Genomic DNA, 13,132 nt, shown 5'->3' on the forward strand with positions numbered 1-13,132 from the left:
CAAATCTATATCGAGGAAACCTCATTTAACTCAGTTCAAGTCGTACACGTACGTAACGACGTTGTTCAATAAAAGCATTGACAAGGCAGTATTGAACGTCGTCCATAAGAAAAGCTACACAAGAAAGTAAAGCTATCTGTCAATATATATTTCGTTGAGTAATTTCCTTTGCTTATTTAATTTTTTCCTCCGCTTGTTTCTTTTCCATTTGAATCGTTTTACGTATGGAAAGAGTTAATTATTTCCTTTTTTGTTTCTGACGTAAAAATTATCTAATCGAGGAGACACGAGATACGATTACAATCTAATCGATTTATCGCGATGGAGGGTTATTAAAATAAATATTGGAAAAATTCGTGAAGTTTCTGTTGAAATTTGAGAATAGTTCATGTTTCTTCGTTGTTACGTATTTACGTATATATGATAGATGTATGTATGAATATGTGCTCGTGTGTGTGTATTTACGTATGTGTATCTGTACGTATGTATGTGTCTGTGAACATGTATTCGACATTGAATAATACGACAGATTTCTTGGAATAAATTCGTTCATAGTACGCCTTATATTCGTCGTAAATTTACGAATACGTGCGATCTGTCACGATAAAAAAAAAAATGAACAAAATAGATAGACAAGGATCGGTCAAAAGCTATGTGGAAATATTTGCACAATTATATACATATATACATACATATATATATATACACACACACACACATACATCATAGAGATATCAAGCTCGTCGATATCCCTTGGAAGGGATATAAAAGCACAAGGAGTGTAAAATTTGTTCTCTATCGACCTTCTGTCAGGGCATCAACGAGGTAACCAACTTCGTGCTGATAATTCACAAGCATACACAACACGCATACACGATAGAAACGCCATGCATTATATTCTATAATGCATATTATCCTATAATATAGTATATTTTATAAATAAGGAAGGAAAATGAAAGGAGATAGATAGGAAAAACTGTACAATGAATTGTTTAATTGATATGTTTATTTCGATAATTTGTTTATTGGATAATTCTAAAACGAAGTAAATACTCTTATTACGTTTGTATTCGTAAACAAGATCTAATCGAACCATTGTATAATAACCTATATTAGCTTTGGTTATATCGACCAATCAGGAGGCGTCGTTGAGTTTGTGCTTCCTCCATCTTTCTTCCTCCTTCACCTCCTCCTCTTTCTCTTTCTCTTTCTCTTTCTTCTATTTGCTACTACTTTTCTTATCCAAAGTTCGCGTTACAATTTCTAGGAGAGAGAGATTTTAATGCCAAAAATATAACGAACGACGAATACACGTTCCACCTCTCATCCATATCTTCTTTACATATATACATATGTATCTATATAGTAGTTATGTATATATATATATATTAAACATTCTTCCAAACGTTTAGCATAGACACTCGTCGGACATGCAAATTGTCGAATCACTTGCTACGAACGTTCAGTGACTTCAATGCTTAGAAAATAAGCGATTCAATGTGGTTATGTCTTCTCTCTCTCTCTCTCTCTCTCTCTCTCTCTCTCTCTCTCTCTCTCTCTCTCTCTCTCTCTCTCTCTCTCTCTCTCTCCCTCGTGTCGATTATCTCAATGATTCGAATTAATGCATATATATGTGTGTATGTGTATATATATATATATATAGTTTGTATGTACGTATGTGAGTATACACCTTGAAATCTCTCGTACGAAAGAATTATTATATTCTAATATTGATTAATGATATATTGATTATTATATATTGATCGTGCGAATGAGACGGCTCGAGTTTATCGTGAGATCAAGCGATTATCGAGAAATATTTCTTTTTTGTTCATTTTTCTATTTTTTTCTCTTTTTTTTGTTTTGTTTTCTTTTTTTTTTAAGGTTCAACGTTATAGCATTATCAACGAAAATATGTAACAAAACCTATAACCTCTTTCTTTCACCATCGGTATACGCATATACTTTATCGACTTAAAACATTCGTTTTATAATAAGAAATAAATAAATCTATCGGGTCTATTAAAGACGTTATTTCGTTAGATACACTTTTTGCTCTTGTTATATACATATATCATTTCATTTATATTCGAATATATCATGTATTTTTTTTATTAATATTTTATGTGCAATTTTGTGCGCCAATCACGTGATCGATCCAAAAGAAAGAGAAAACAATCTAATCGCGGATACGTAGATAAGTTATCGTGTAACGACGAAGTTGCACCGTAAGTAAAAAGTTCGTAAAGGCGTCGCGAGATGGCGTCGAGGATCGGGGAACAGCCATCTTGGTTCGGCTCACGACGAGGACGCGACGGAAACGGCCGAAGTTGGTTCGCCGAGCGCTAGTGAGACGAGTGACATAGAGACGTTTGGCAGTGCGGATGGCGTAGCGAACGAGCGTGGTCACGTCGAGCTTGATTTACTCCGACTTTTTTTTTCTAAAGCGCAGCTGTCACCTTTGTTATACATATATACTTTTTACTCTCTTGTTGGCTGTGAAAGCGCGGTGCTTCGCGAGAGTGACGCGCCTACCACGATCACGCTTCGTAATATTATATTTCGAGTTGAATTCCTTTTCTCTCTTTGTGTCTTTCTCTCTGTTTCTCTCTTTTTCTCTCTGTCTCTTTCTATCTCTCTTTCTTTTTCTTTCTCTTTCTCTTTCCTTCTACCTATCGGTTCTTTCTCTCTCTTTTTTTATTTCGTATATTTCTTTACTTCTCGTTTAAACCGTGCTCCTCGTGTGCTGCAGCAACGAAGAAGAAGAAGAAGAAAAAAAAAGAAGAAAAAAGAGGAGAAGGAAGAGGAGGAGCAAGTAGAAGAAGAAGTATAAAAAAGAAAATTAATAAGAGAAAAAAAGTTGAGGACACGAAAATGATGACAAGGAAGACACAACACTGACGTTTTGTTTTCGATCGTTGCGTCGCGTGTGTGCCACCAGTTGCGTGTTGCGTAACCGCGATTTTACGAGTTTCTATCTTTCTCTCTTTCTCTAGATATCTACTCTCTCTTTCTCTCTAAATCATCCAGCTCTTTCTTTCTCTCTCTCTCCCTCCTTCTTTCTTTTTCTCTCTTACTCCATCTATCCTCGTAGCTGGTTCGCAACACGCCTGCAGGTTCAACAGGCAGGAATCTTTCAAACTTCAACATTGCTGGACTCTTCTTCTTCTCTTTGGATCACACTAACTGTTTTGGAAATATCAAGTTTTGTACGGTGAGTTTTTATTATTGTTTCTTTTTTATTTCCTCTCTATCTTTCTCTCCCCGTTTGTCTCTTATCTTTGCTAATATTTTTTGTTTGTGTTTGTATCGTTTCAACGATACTGTCCAAGTTATTTTATACGTATAGAATAATGTTACATGTTGATCGGACAGTTTCTGATAATACGTTAAACCGTTTGGAAAATTTACGTACTGACGGTTTTAATAAACATGAATTTTAGATTACAACCGTATATATCTATTTGGATTCGTTTGGATTTCCAATAACAAAAACACGTAGTATCGATATATGAATAATATAATAGAATAATTTTAGAATCTAATACTTTAAAAAGTTATATGAACTTTATATACGTTTCAGATAGTGTTATATGTATAGATTGTTTTTGTCGATTCACTTTGTAAACTTTCTTGACTGTTCGACTGTGTGCAAGTCCAAACGTTTCATAACTTTGAACTATTATTAATCAGTTTATATGTTATTTTTAAACAAAACATTCAACCCTTGACATATATATATATATGTACGTATATTTTCTTGCGCAAATTTAACAACGTTCATTGATAAGACTTACGCAATTAAACGGTTAATATTATTTAGAAGGTGGGAGCGTCTTAATTCGGTGTAGGTTGAAAAGGTATAGTAATAACAAGTCGGTAAAGATTATCATTGATCTTATCTATTTCATTGTCTCTCTCTCTTTCTCTCTCTCTCTCTCTTCCTCTTTATTTATTTATTTTTTTTTTTTTTTGAGAATTATTAGTAGCTGAGATCGTTTATCTTAATATTTTTATTTAAAGGTTTTTAATAAAAATCGTTCAGGCTTTTATAGATTTGATAAAAATTATAAATAAAAAATAAATAGATTAAAAAGAAAAAGTACATACTTCTTATTTAAAATTGTTTTAAAGAAAATTGTAAAAATAAAAAAAGGAAAAAAAAAAGAAATGGAATAGATACGAACGTAGATTTTTTTTAAGTCGAGGAAATTTAAATTAGCATAAAATGTAGGATAAATGAGAAATAATGAATTAGATCAAATACGAAGGGAGGAGAGAAAAGAAAATAAAAGGATAATAAAAAGAAGAGTAAAGAATAAATCGATAGTCGTTGCTCTTGAGAGGTGAAAAGCAAGCGAGCGAACGATAAAATTAGAGTTATGACTGTGATTTCCTGACCGTGCTGGCTCGTAAAAGTCACCAGAGTCTTATTCGTCGTTGTTGTAGCTCAATATCTCGCGAAAGTATTAACCCTCTACACGTTGTATGAATTTTTATATATATATATATTTTTTTTATTTTTTATCGAAGAAAAAGAAAAACAATTTTCTCCAAAGGGTAAACTATTTGTCTTGTGAGATCAGACAAACAATTAAAATAATTATCCTTCATTAATTAAATTATAAAAAAAAAAGAATCAATGATATATTAAAATTGTTAAATTATTATTTTTCAATTAATCTTTTTGATGATAAAAAATTTTTATTATAATATAATAAAAAATATAATAATAATTTAAAAAATATAAATAATAAATTAATTAATAAAAAAAATATAAATAATAATTTTGATGATAAAAAATTTTATTATAATATAATAAAAAATTTGATATAAAATAATTTGGAATCATTATTATTATATCATATTTATAAAAATCGTCTCGTTTTAATTAGCTCTCATTTTAAATCGTTTTTAATAGTCTCTCGAGAGTATTCAGTATGTTAATCCAAAAAGAAAAAAAAAGAAAAAAGAAAAAAGAGCGTTAATGAGCGTGACATTAACCCTTTCGTTACATTCGATCACCGATCGAGCAACAGCTCGAAGGGATAGATCGTTAAAGGGCTTTAATTTTTTTAAGACTTAATCAAAGCCGAGATCATCGTCCAATTGACCTTTTCTTCCGATCACACTTGATACTTAGACACACACACACACACACACACATGTATGTATCCTTATTTTTTCGTCTCTTTTCTTTTTTCCTTTTGAAGAGTCGAGGGTAGTTGGAAAAACGAGGAAAGAATTTTGTGAATTATTTTTTAGAATTTTTCTTTGCGAGGTCAATTTAAACGAGCCTTTAAAAATATTTTCTATTTCATTACAATTACGAACTATACTTCGATAAAAAAAAAAAAAAAAAAAAGAAATCAGTAAATCATCTTTATAATTTTTTCTGTTTTTTTTTTTTCTTCTCTTTTTTTTTTTTTATCAGGCATCATATTTCCACCGAAGTAGTAGCCTGCGTGTATAATAAGATGAAATTATCGGTCCAGACCGTAGAAAAGGATAAAAGAGAATAAGAGTTAGACTGACTGTGGTGGTTAACGATAAACACAGCTTTTGCGTATACTTAAAATGCATATGAGTGTATAACAGTACACACACACACACATATATACATACGTACATAGATGGACACAATCAGACGAAGTAGAGGCGCAAATGCTTGTATAACACAACACACCGAGAAATAAAGAAACAGATACAAACACAAATATACATAGCAAATCAAACACACAGGCGCATGTATACACAGGAATACATAGAATAGATGCATGTATAACACACACACACGAATAGAAAGAAAGAGAGAGAGAGAGAGAGAGAGAGAAAGGCACGAATACATACAAAAAGAAAGAGAGATAGAGATAGATAGAAATAATGATTATGAGTCGGTCGAATAAAATCCGGAACGTAAGAAGGACACTCTCAAGAGCATCACGAATAAACGTAAATGAGTTAACATTAATGAGGAGTTTGTAGCGTTTCGCTTATGGAATCGACTTAGGTGAATTCTCAGTGCTAGTTTCTTTTAATGTCTGATTATAAAGTATATCGTTTTTTTAATTAAAAAGGCAACGTTTGTTATTATTATTCATAGTAAGCATGAGAGACATGATTCGAGAAACATGATCGTAAACCCATTCTTAACATTTTCAATAATTCAATGTTTCGACATGGCTGACTTGCATTTAAGCGAACAGCGAACTATATTAATTCATCGTTTACATTCGTCCAACATATACGCGACGATTCGCGTCATACCTTTTATATTAATTATTCATTATATCGAGATAAATATGGTCGCATTAATTTTTTTCCATTTATTTTTAATCCTGCGTACTTTTTTTTTTGTTTTTTATTTTCTTTCTTTCTTTCTTTCTTTCTTTCTTTCTTCCTCTTTATTTATTTATTTATTTTTTTGGTTCTTTTTCCCTTGCTTGTCATATACGTTTTTTTACATCGTATACTATTTACACGTATTGTGCGAAAAAAGTTATTAATATTACAGATTAATATATCGCAATATGTGTGTGCGTGTGCGTGCACTCGTCGATCAAGATTTTCATTATCGATCTTCTTTGTTATTATAAAAACAAAAATTAGCAAAAAAGAAAGTTTTTTGTTAGGAATCGAGAATTACTACTGTATAGGTGACTTTCAGACAAAACAAAAAATGAGATACAACTACAATTATATGACAATAATTAGAGAAAAAAAAACAGAAAAAAGTATTATAACAATGATTTACAAATTAATTGTATTAAAAATGAAAAGAAAAATAATTATGATTCTTCTGTAAGATAAATTTATAGAAAGAAAAAGAGAGAGAAAGAAAGAAAGAAAGAAAGAAAGAGATAGAACGTGTTAACTAGCGTTTAAAAAGGCATTTAGAAGAGATTAGAAGAGAATGACACGCGTCACGAGTGAATGAAATTTTCTAATTTCACGTCGGTTCACGTTTGTTTCCACGTCGTATCTATCCATGTATACATACACGACATGTACACACATACACATATACACACATACATATGCAAGTATTATCCATCACTGGGCAACACTTTTAGTAACGGACAGTGTTACATAGTTGCAACACTTAAGGTGCAATTATTATCCACGCTTAAGTAACCTCAACTCTGTCAGTTGGCTCTCGCGAGAGTACCTCGAACTCTAGCAACGATTTCTATGCTTCTCTAAGAACATTTGATGTGTCTGTGTTTTTATGCGTGTGTTCGTGTGTGTGTACGTGCGCGTATCTATGTACCTAATCATCGATTTTCTCGGTGGGAACGTCGAGAAACTTTACAGTTCTTGTTTTACTATTTATTTGTATCAAGCTATTTCCTTTTCTATCTCGTTTATTAAACGATATCGTTGAATTGATCAAAGAATCGTGAAATATTTATCTATTTTATTAATTTTTTTCTATCGTCAATTCGATGCAGTCTTTGACGTTTGAATGGAAGGGGAAGTAAAAAAGAGAAAGGACAAAATCGATCGAACCGATTAAAGATATTACATTAGAACGTAAATTTTATCGGTGGAATAGAGATTTCTATAGGAAATTATTTCCAATTCGAATTTTCAATATCTTCTTATCTCATATTTCGAGTTCCATTTAATATAATACAATTAAATGAAAAAAAAGAGAGAGAGAGAGAGAGAGAGAGAGAGAGAGAGAGAAGAAATAATCACAATTATTGATTGCGATATTTATCCGTAAAAAAAATTTCCTTGCACAAATTTTATTTTTCACTCGCTAGAATATAAAAAAAAAAAAAACAGGAAAAAGAAAGAGAATAAAAAAGAAACATTTAATGAACGAAGTAATCATAATTATTGATTGCAATATTTATCCATAAGAAATTATTATCGTCAAGATAACTTCTATCTTATTTCTTTATCTATATTTTATTTTTTGTCTTTCTTTTTTTTTTGGTTTTTATCCTTCGCGTTTTCATATTTATCTCGTGATCGTAGAAACGGGAAAATCCTCTCTATGCGTGGGAAAGTGGTCGAGTAGAGTATTAGCCTCTCTCGAGTAAGGAGAATACGAGGCTATCGGTTAATAATCCTAGATCGTGCAACAGCTAAGTACCTTCCGATTAAAGTCCACCGCCTTCGTGAAAGTATACAGTTATGTTTTAGTACAGGCATCACAACTACGACACGGTTTATGCTTCTCCGTCTAACATAATCGAGAGAAGTTTTAAACACGACGACTAGGATTATCGAAAAGTAGAACGACCTATACGGCGAGGATCTATAGCGATCTATGTCGATAAACTCGATCGAAATCGAAGATTAAACGAGTATCGAATAGTTCGTAGATCGTATCGAACTTGGTAGGATTTCTAATGGAACGTTCGCGTTATATATGTATTCTTTCCTTTTATCTGTTTGTTTGTTTATTTATTTTCTATATTTTTTTCCTTTTGAATTACATCAAGGTTATATTTATAAATATATCCTTTTATCTTCGACGTTATCGCGAGAAAAAAATTATCACGTTTCTCTTCTTTCCTTTTCTTTTCTTTTTTCTTTTTTTTTTTTCATTTTTGTCCTTTTCTTTCTCTTTTTTCTTTTCTTTTCTTTTCTTTTTTTCTTTTCTTTTTCTTTCTTTTTCTTCTTCCCCTTGCATTTTATAATTTCGTTAAGATATACAATGTAATGAAACGTTGAAATGAAATTTCATTATACACCTTTGCTACGTTCGAACAGTTTCAAGTCGTCCGATGATACTGTGGATAATATTAAATGGTTAACAATGTGTTTAATGCATATATACAAACATACGACGCAGACATATACAATTGCATACAGATGCACGCACACACAAATCTTGAATGTCCGACATCCATGAGAACTTAGACTGCATGGAAGGCAAATATACGGCGGCGGCAGACATTGCTCACGCACACCTCGACGATTTAAGGTGTACTCGTGGTACTCACTCCTCCGACTCACCGATACTTATACGTGTATATGTATCTATATACGTATATGTATGTATGTACTTACCTACGTATGTATGTGTGTGTGTCGGAGGAGCCCTGGCAACTGGACTCCCCTTGGGGCCCACATAAATCAGAAACTCAGGGTTCTCGAGCTTAGCTCGAACGTACGACGACCGAGAAATTTAGATGTACCGGGTGTCCCCGAAATCATCCATCCCAGTCGAATTATTCCAAGAATTTCTAAAATCGATCTCCTTTTAGTTTTCCTTAGTAGGATTTCTTTGTCCATTTTCATCATTTCGATCATCGGTTTACTTTGTTCGATTTGTTTTACAGAAAATCTCTTTTTAATTTTCTCTCTCTCTCTCTCTCTTTCTTTTTTGTTTTTCTTTTTGCTTTTTCCTTTTTAGAATTTTAGTCATCGTGATTAGGATATTTACTTTGTTTCATTCTTTGTATTATTGCTACAAAGTATCATCTTTAATCGTCCAGCATGACTATTTTGATTGTTTATGTTATTCGAATTGAGATGATTATTTTGTTTCACATTTGTCATTTTATATTATATCGTTTTATATCTTAATTCGTATTCACTTTGATCATTTTAATCGTTCGTATTAGAATGCTTACATCGTTTAATATTTGTTTGATTATTTTTTTCTTTTTTTTTTTTTTAAAGAAATCTCATTTTTTACTGCTAAACAAATCCAATAAGATTGTCAACATAATTATCAGAATATTCTGGTGTCGTTAATTAATAAATAAATTAATGCAAGATAAAGAGAAAGACAGAGAGGATCTTTATTCGCATTTACGGAGCATGAAACGAGAGACTTTCTTTTTTCTTTTCTATTCTTTTTTTTATTGTTATGCTCGATAGACCTCGGAAGAGATCCTACTCTTCTTTATCTCGATCGATACTCTCGATCTCGATTGCACGAACGGACTGTACCGAACATCGCTTTCTAACAAGCAAGAGTGTTCTATGTTCTCTCCCCCCCCCCCCTCTCTCTCCCCCTCTTTCTCTCCGTCTTATTCACCATAAACGATATTAGAAAAATAATAATAATAACGATAACAAGAACAATAATATCTCGTGAAAAAATAAATAAAATCATTGTCATTAACATTAATTTATTATTAATATTTATTCTATATCTTTCTTTCTCTCTTTGTCTGTCTATATTTTATCCATTTAGAATAGACATAATAATAATAATAATATTAATAATACTTGATGACAAAATAAATATAATAAAATCACTGCAATAATACATACATACATACATACATACATACATATATATACGCGCTCGAGCGCACATGGCCATGCAATCTTCTTTCGAATGACAACCACTGAAGATCCTTCAAAATGGATGAACTTCCTTTGGATTTGACAAATTTACTAAATTCTAAATCGGAAATAATGTGTGTTTAAATGTTTTTAATATTTTCGTTCTAATTATCCTATCTTTTTGCTTCTCTCTCTTTCTTTCTCTCTCTGTTTTTTTTTCTTTCTCAAGAAATTAAATATAAAATAATAAGAATAACAATATATTATATAGTAATTATATAAAAGGTTCTCTCTTCTCGGAAGATCCTCCTAGTTCTTCGTCGTCGTTGCTGCAGTTGCTCCTTTCCGAGTTAGTCGTCGTGTCGTGTGCTGCAATGTGAAATATACATACATAGATACATATATATGTGTGTGTGTATGTGTACACACATACAGTATGCAACATACACATGTATAGACAGAGACGATTCTCTCTCTCTCTCTCTCTCTCTCTCTCTCTCTCCTATTCACACATACACACATACATGTACATGCACGTATATACTCTTTCTCTTTCTCTCTTACTCTCTTATGTAGCTTTATATGAGAAACATGCATATAGAGACACATATACACCCTGAGAAAAAGTCGATGCACGCACACTACTGGAGCCACCGCATTCCATGAGTGGAACAACCGGTACACCGAGCAGTGTTTCTCAACTTGTTACTTTTTTTCAATATTATCTCTTATCTCTATCTCTTTCTCTTTCTCTTTTTCTCTTCTTTTGTCTTTCTTCTTTCCTTCTCTTTTTCTTTCTCTTTCTTTTTTTTCTTTCTTTCTTTCTTCCTTCCTTTCTTTCTTTCTTTCTTTCTTTCTGTGTCTTATGTTAGAAGGATGCGGATGCTGCGAACGGGATGATATCGTTATGCAATAGGAAAGAAAGAGGGAGATAGAGATAGATAGAGATGGGACCAGTCGGTGGCCCCGTTGAATTCGAAGAAGATGAGACCTTCCGGGTCTCTCTTTTTCTCTTTCTCTTTCTGTATCTCTCTTTCTACCTCTATGTATCTATCTATTTATCTGTCTGTCTATCTGTCTATCTGTCTATCTCTTCTTGTTCTCTTAGTTTTATTATCTTCTTCATTCTCATCTTTCTCTCTCTCTCTCTCTCTCCTTCTTCTTTTATTTCTTCTTCTTTCTCTTCTTATGCAATTTGATATATTGAAATTGAAAATTGAAAAAAAGAATCAACTTTGTAATTATATCATGAGAATTTTATTGTGGCAATCACTGGCGTGATTTTTCTAATTCTAATCAATCTCGAAATATCAAGATTAATACAGTTAGTAGATAATGATAATAATAATAATAATAATAATAATAATAATAATAATAATAGTAGTAATAGATTTATATCTAGGAAATTATAAACAATTCTTTTCCATTCGCATAATCGTATTATTTCTTTTTTCTTTTCTTTTTTTGTCAAGTATCATAGGATCGTCATTATGTAAAAAAGATAATTTATTTTTTTCACACATATTTTATTCATCTCAAGAGAGTCGCGTTAGTTATTTTTTTCTCTAATCATATTCTGTTTTTCTTTCCCTCCCCCCTTTTTTTTTTAAATTGGATCATATAATTCTTATTCATTCATTTTCATAAGATGACAGTTTTTTATTTTTCTTTTTTTCTTGAAGTTAACATAGAATAATTTAAATAAAAATTATGTAACCCTTAGAGTAAACACACACACACATATATATATATAATAATAATATTATTAATTCATTTTGACATGCAAAATGCGTTAATCTTTTATGCGATAAGGATAAAAGAAAGAAAGAAAAAAGAACGTGATCTTATCGATCAACCTTCTATCTTAATTATTTTCTATTTCTTTTTTCTCATCTGTTTTCTTTTTTTTCCCTAATATCCAGGCATTAATATCACCGAGCGCGTATTGCTAATTTAATGATATCTACGTCCTTGCAATCGGCATCATTTACAAATTTCCATAAATAATAATCCTTGATTATAAAGAAATGCTGAAGTAACAAAATAAGTTATTAGAGCTTGTAGAAGAAAAAAAAAAGATGAAAAAATTATACAAGCGTATGATATCAAAGATTACATGGTATTGCAGATGACAACTATGAAAGAAAAAAAAAAAAAAAATAAAAAAAATAAAAAAAATAAAAAGAAAAAAGACGAAAGAATTTACAAAATTATAGATATAGATGCAAAAGTGCGATTTCCTTCATTGCATGGCATTATAGAGGGTTAACAATGACAAAAAAAAAAAATACAAGAAATGATAGGAATGCATTGTCTCGGAAGGTTGTCAAGCAAATTGGCCGAACCAGATAATTTAGAAAGTTGTCAATAGTTTGTACGTACAGACATATATAGATACACAAAAGTGCACACACATATACACACATATGCGTAATAGATACACGTAACAGAGAGACAAACAGAGAATGTCGAAATTATCGAGAATAAGCGAAGGTAAAAGGTCGATGAGGTAGAAAGAAAATCGGCAAGAAAACGGTCGCGTTAATTGTGCTTACAAAGGTAGATAGATAGATGGTATATATACAGGGTGTATCATTTAAATCAATATTCTCGAATATATCCGATATGCTAATAGAAATGTCTCTTTAATTAAATTCTCCTAATACCGTCGTCATAAATAGCTTAATATTTTTTTCCTTTCTTTTCTTTTCTCTTTTTTTTTTTTTTCCGTAGAGGACGACGAACTGCATGGATCAGTGCAATTGAAAAAAGTATGGTTCCATTTAAAAAAAAACAAACATTGACCTTTGCACGACCTCTATGCATCCACCAATGAGAAAATTACTTGTGTCGGATTGTGTGTCCCCAAGTGGAA

The 13,132-nt window shown here is 31.5% G+C and overlaps 1 protein-coding gene across 2 annotated transcripts in view; it reads left to right on the forward strand.

The window, feature by feature from the left end:
- Nucleotides 1-2,328: 2,328 nt before the first annotated feature.
- The window catches only part of LOC127068438 (protein N-terminal asparagine amidohydrolase), a 38,753-nt gene continuing 27,949 nt past the window's right edge, over nt 2,329-13,132 (forward strand). Inside the window, exons 1-2 of one of the 2 annotated variants that reach the window (XM_051004661.1) lie at nt 2,329-2,566; nt 2,753-3,214. The gene's annotated coding sequence lies outside the window, so the exon portion shown is untranslated. The remainder of the gene's footprint in view (nt 2,567-2,752; nt 3,215-13,132) is intronic. The other variant, XM_051004660.1, reaches the window with a different exon arrangement.

This window comes from Vespula vulgaris, chromosome 13 (assembly GCF_905475345.1).
Source record: "Vespula vulgaris chromosome 13, iyVesVulg1.1, whole genome shotgun sequence".
Classification (NCBI taxonomy): Eukaryota; Metazoa; Arthropoda; class Insecta; order Hymenoptera; family Vespidae; genus Vespula; species Vespula vulgaris.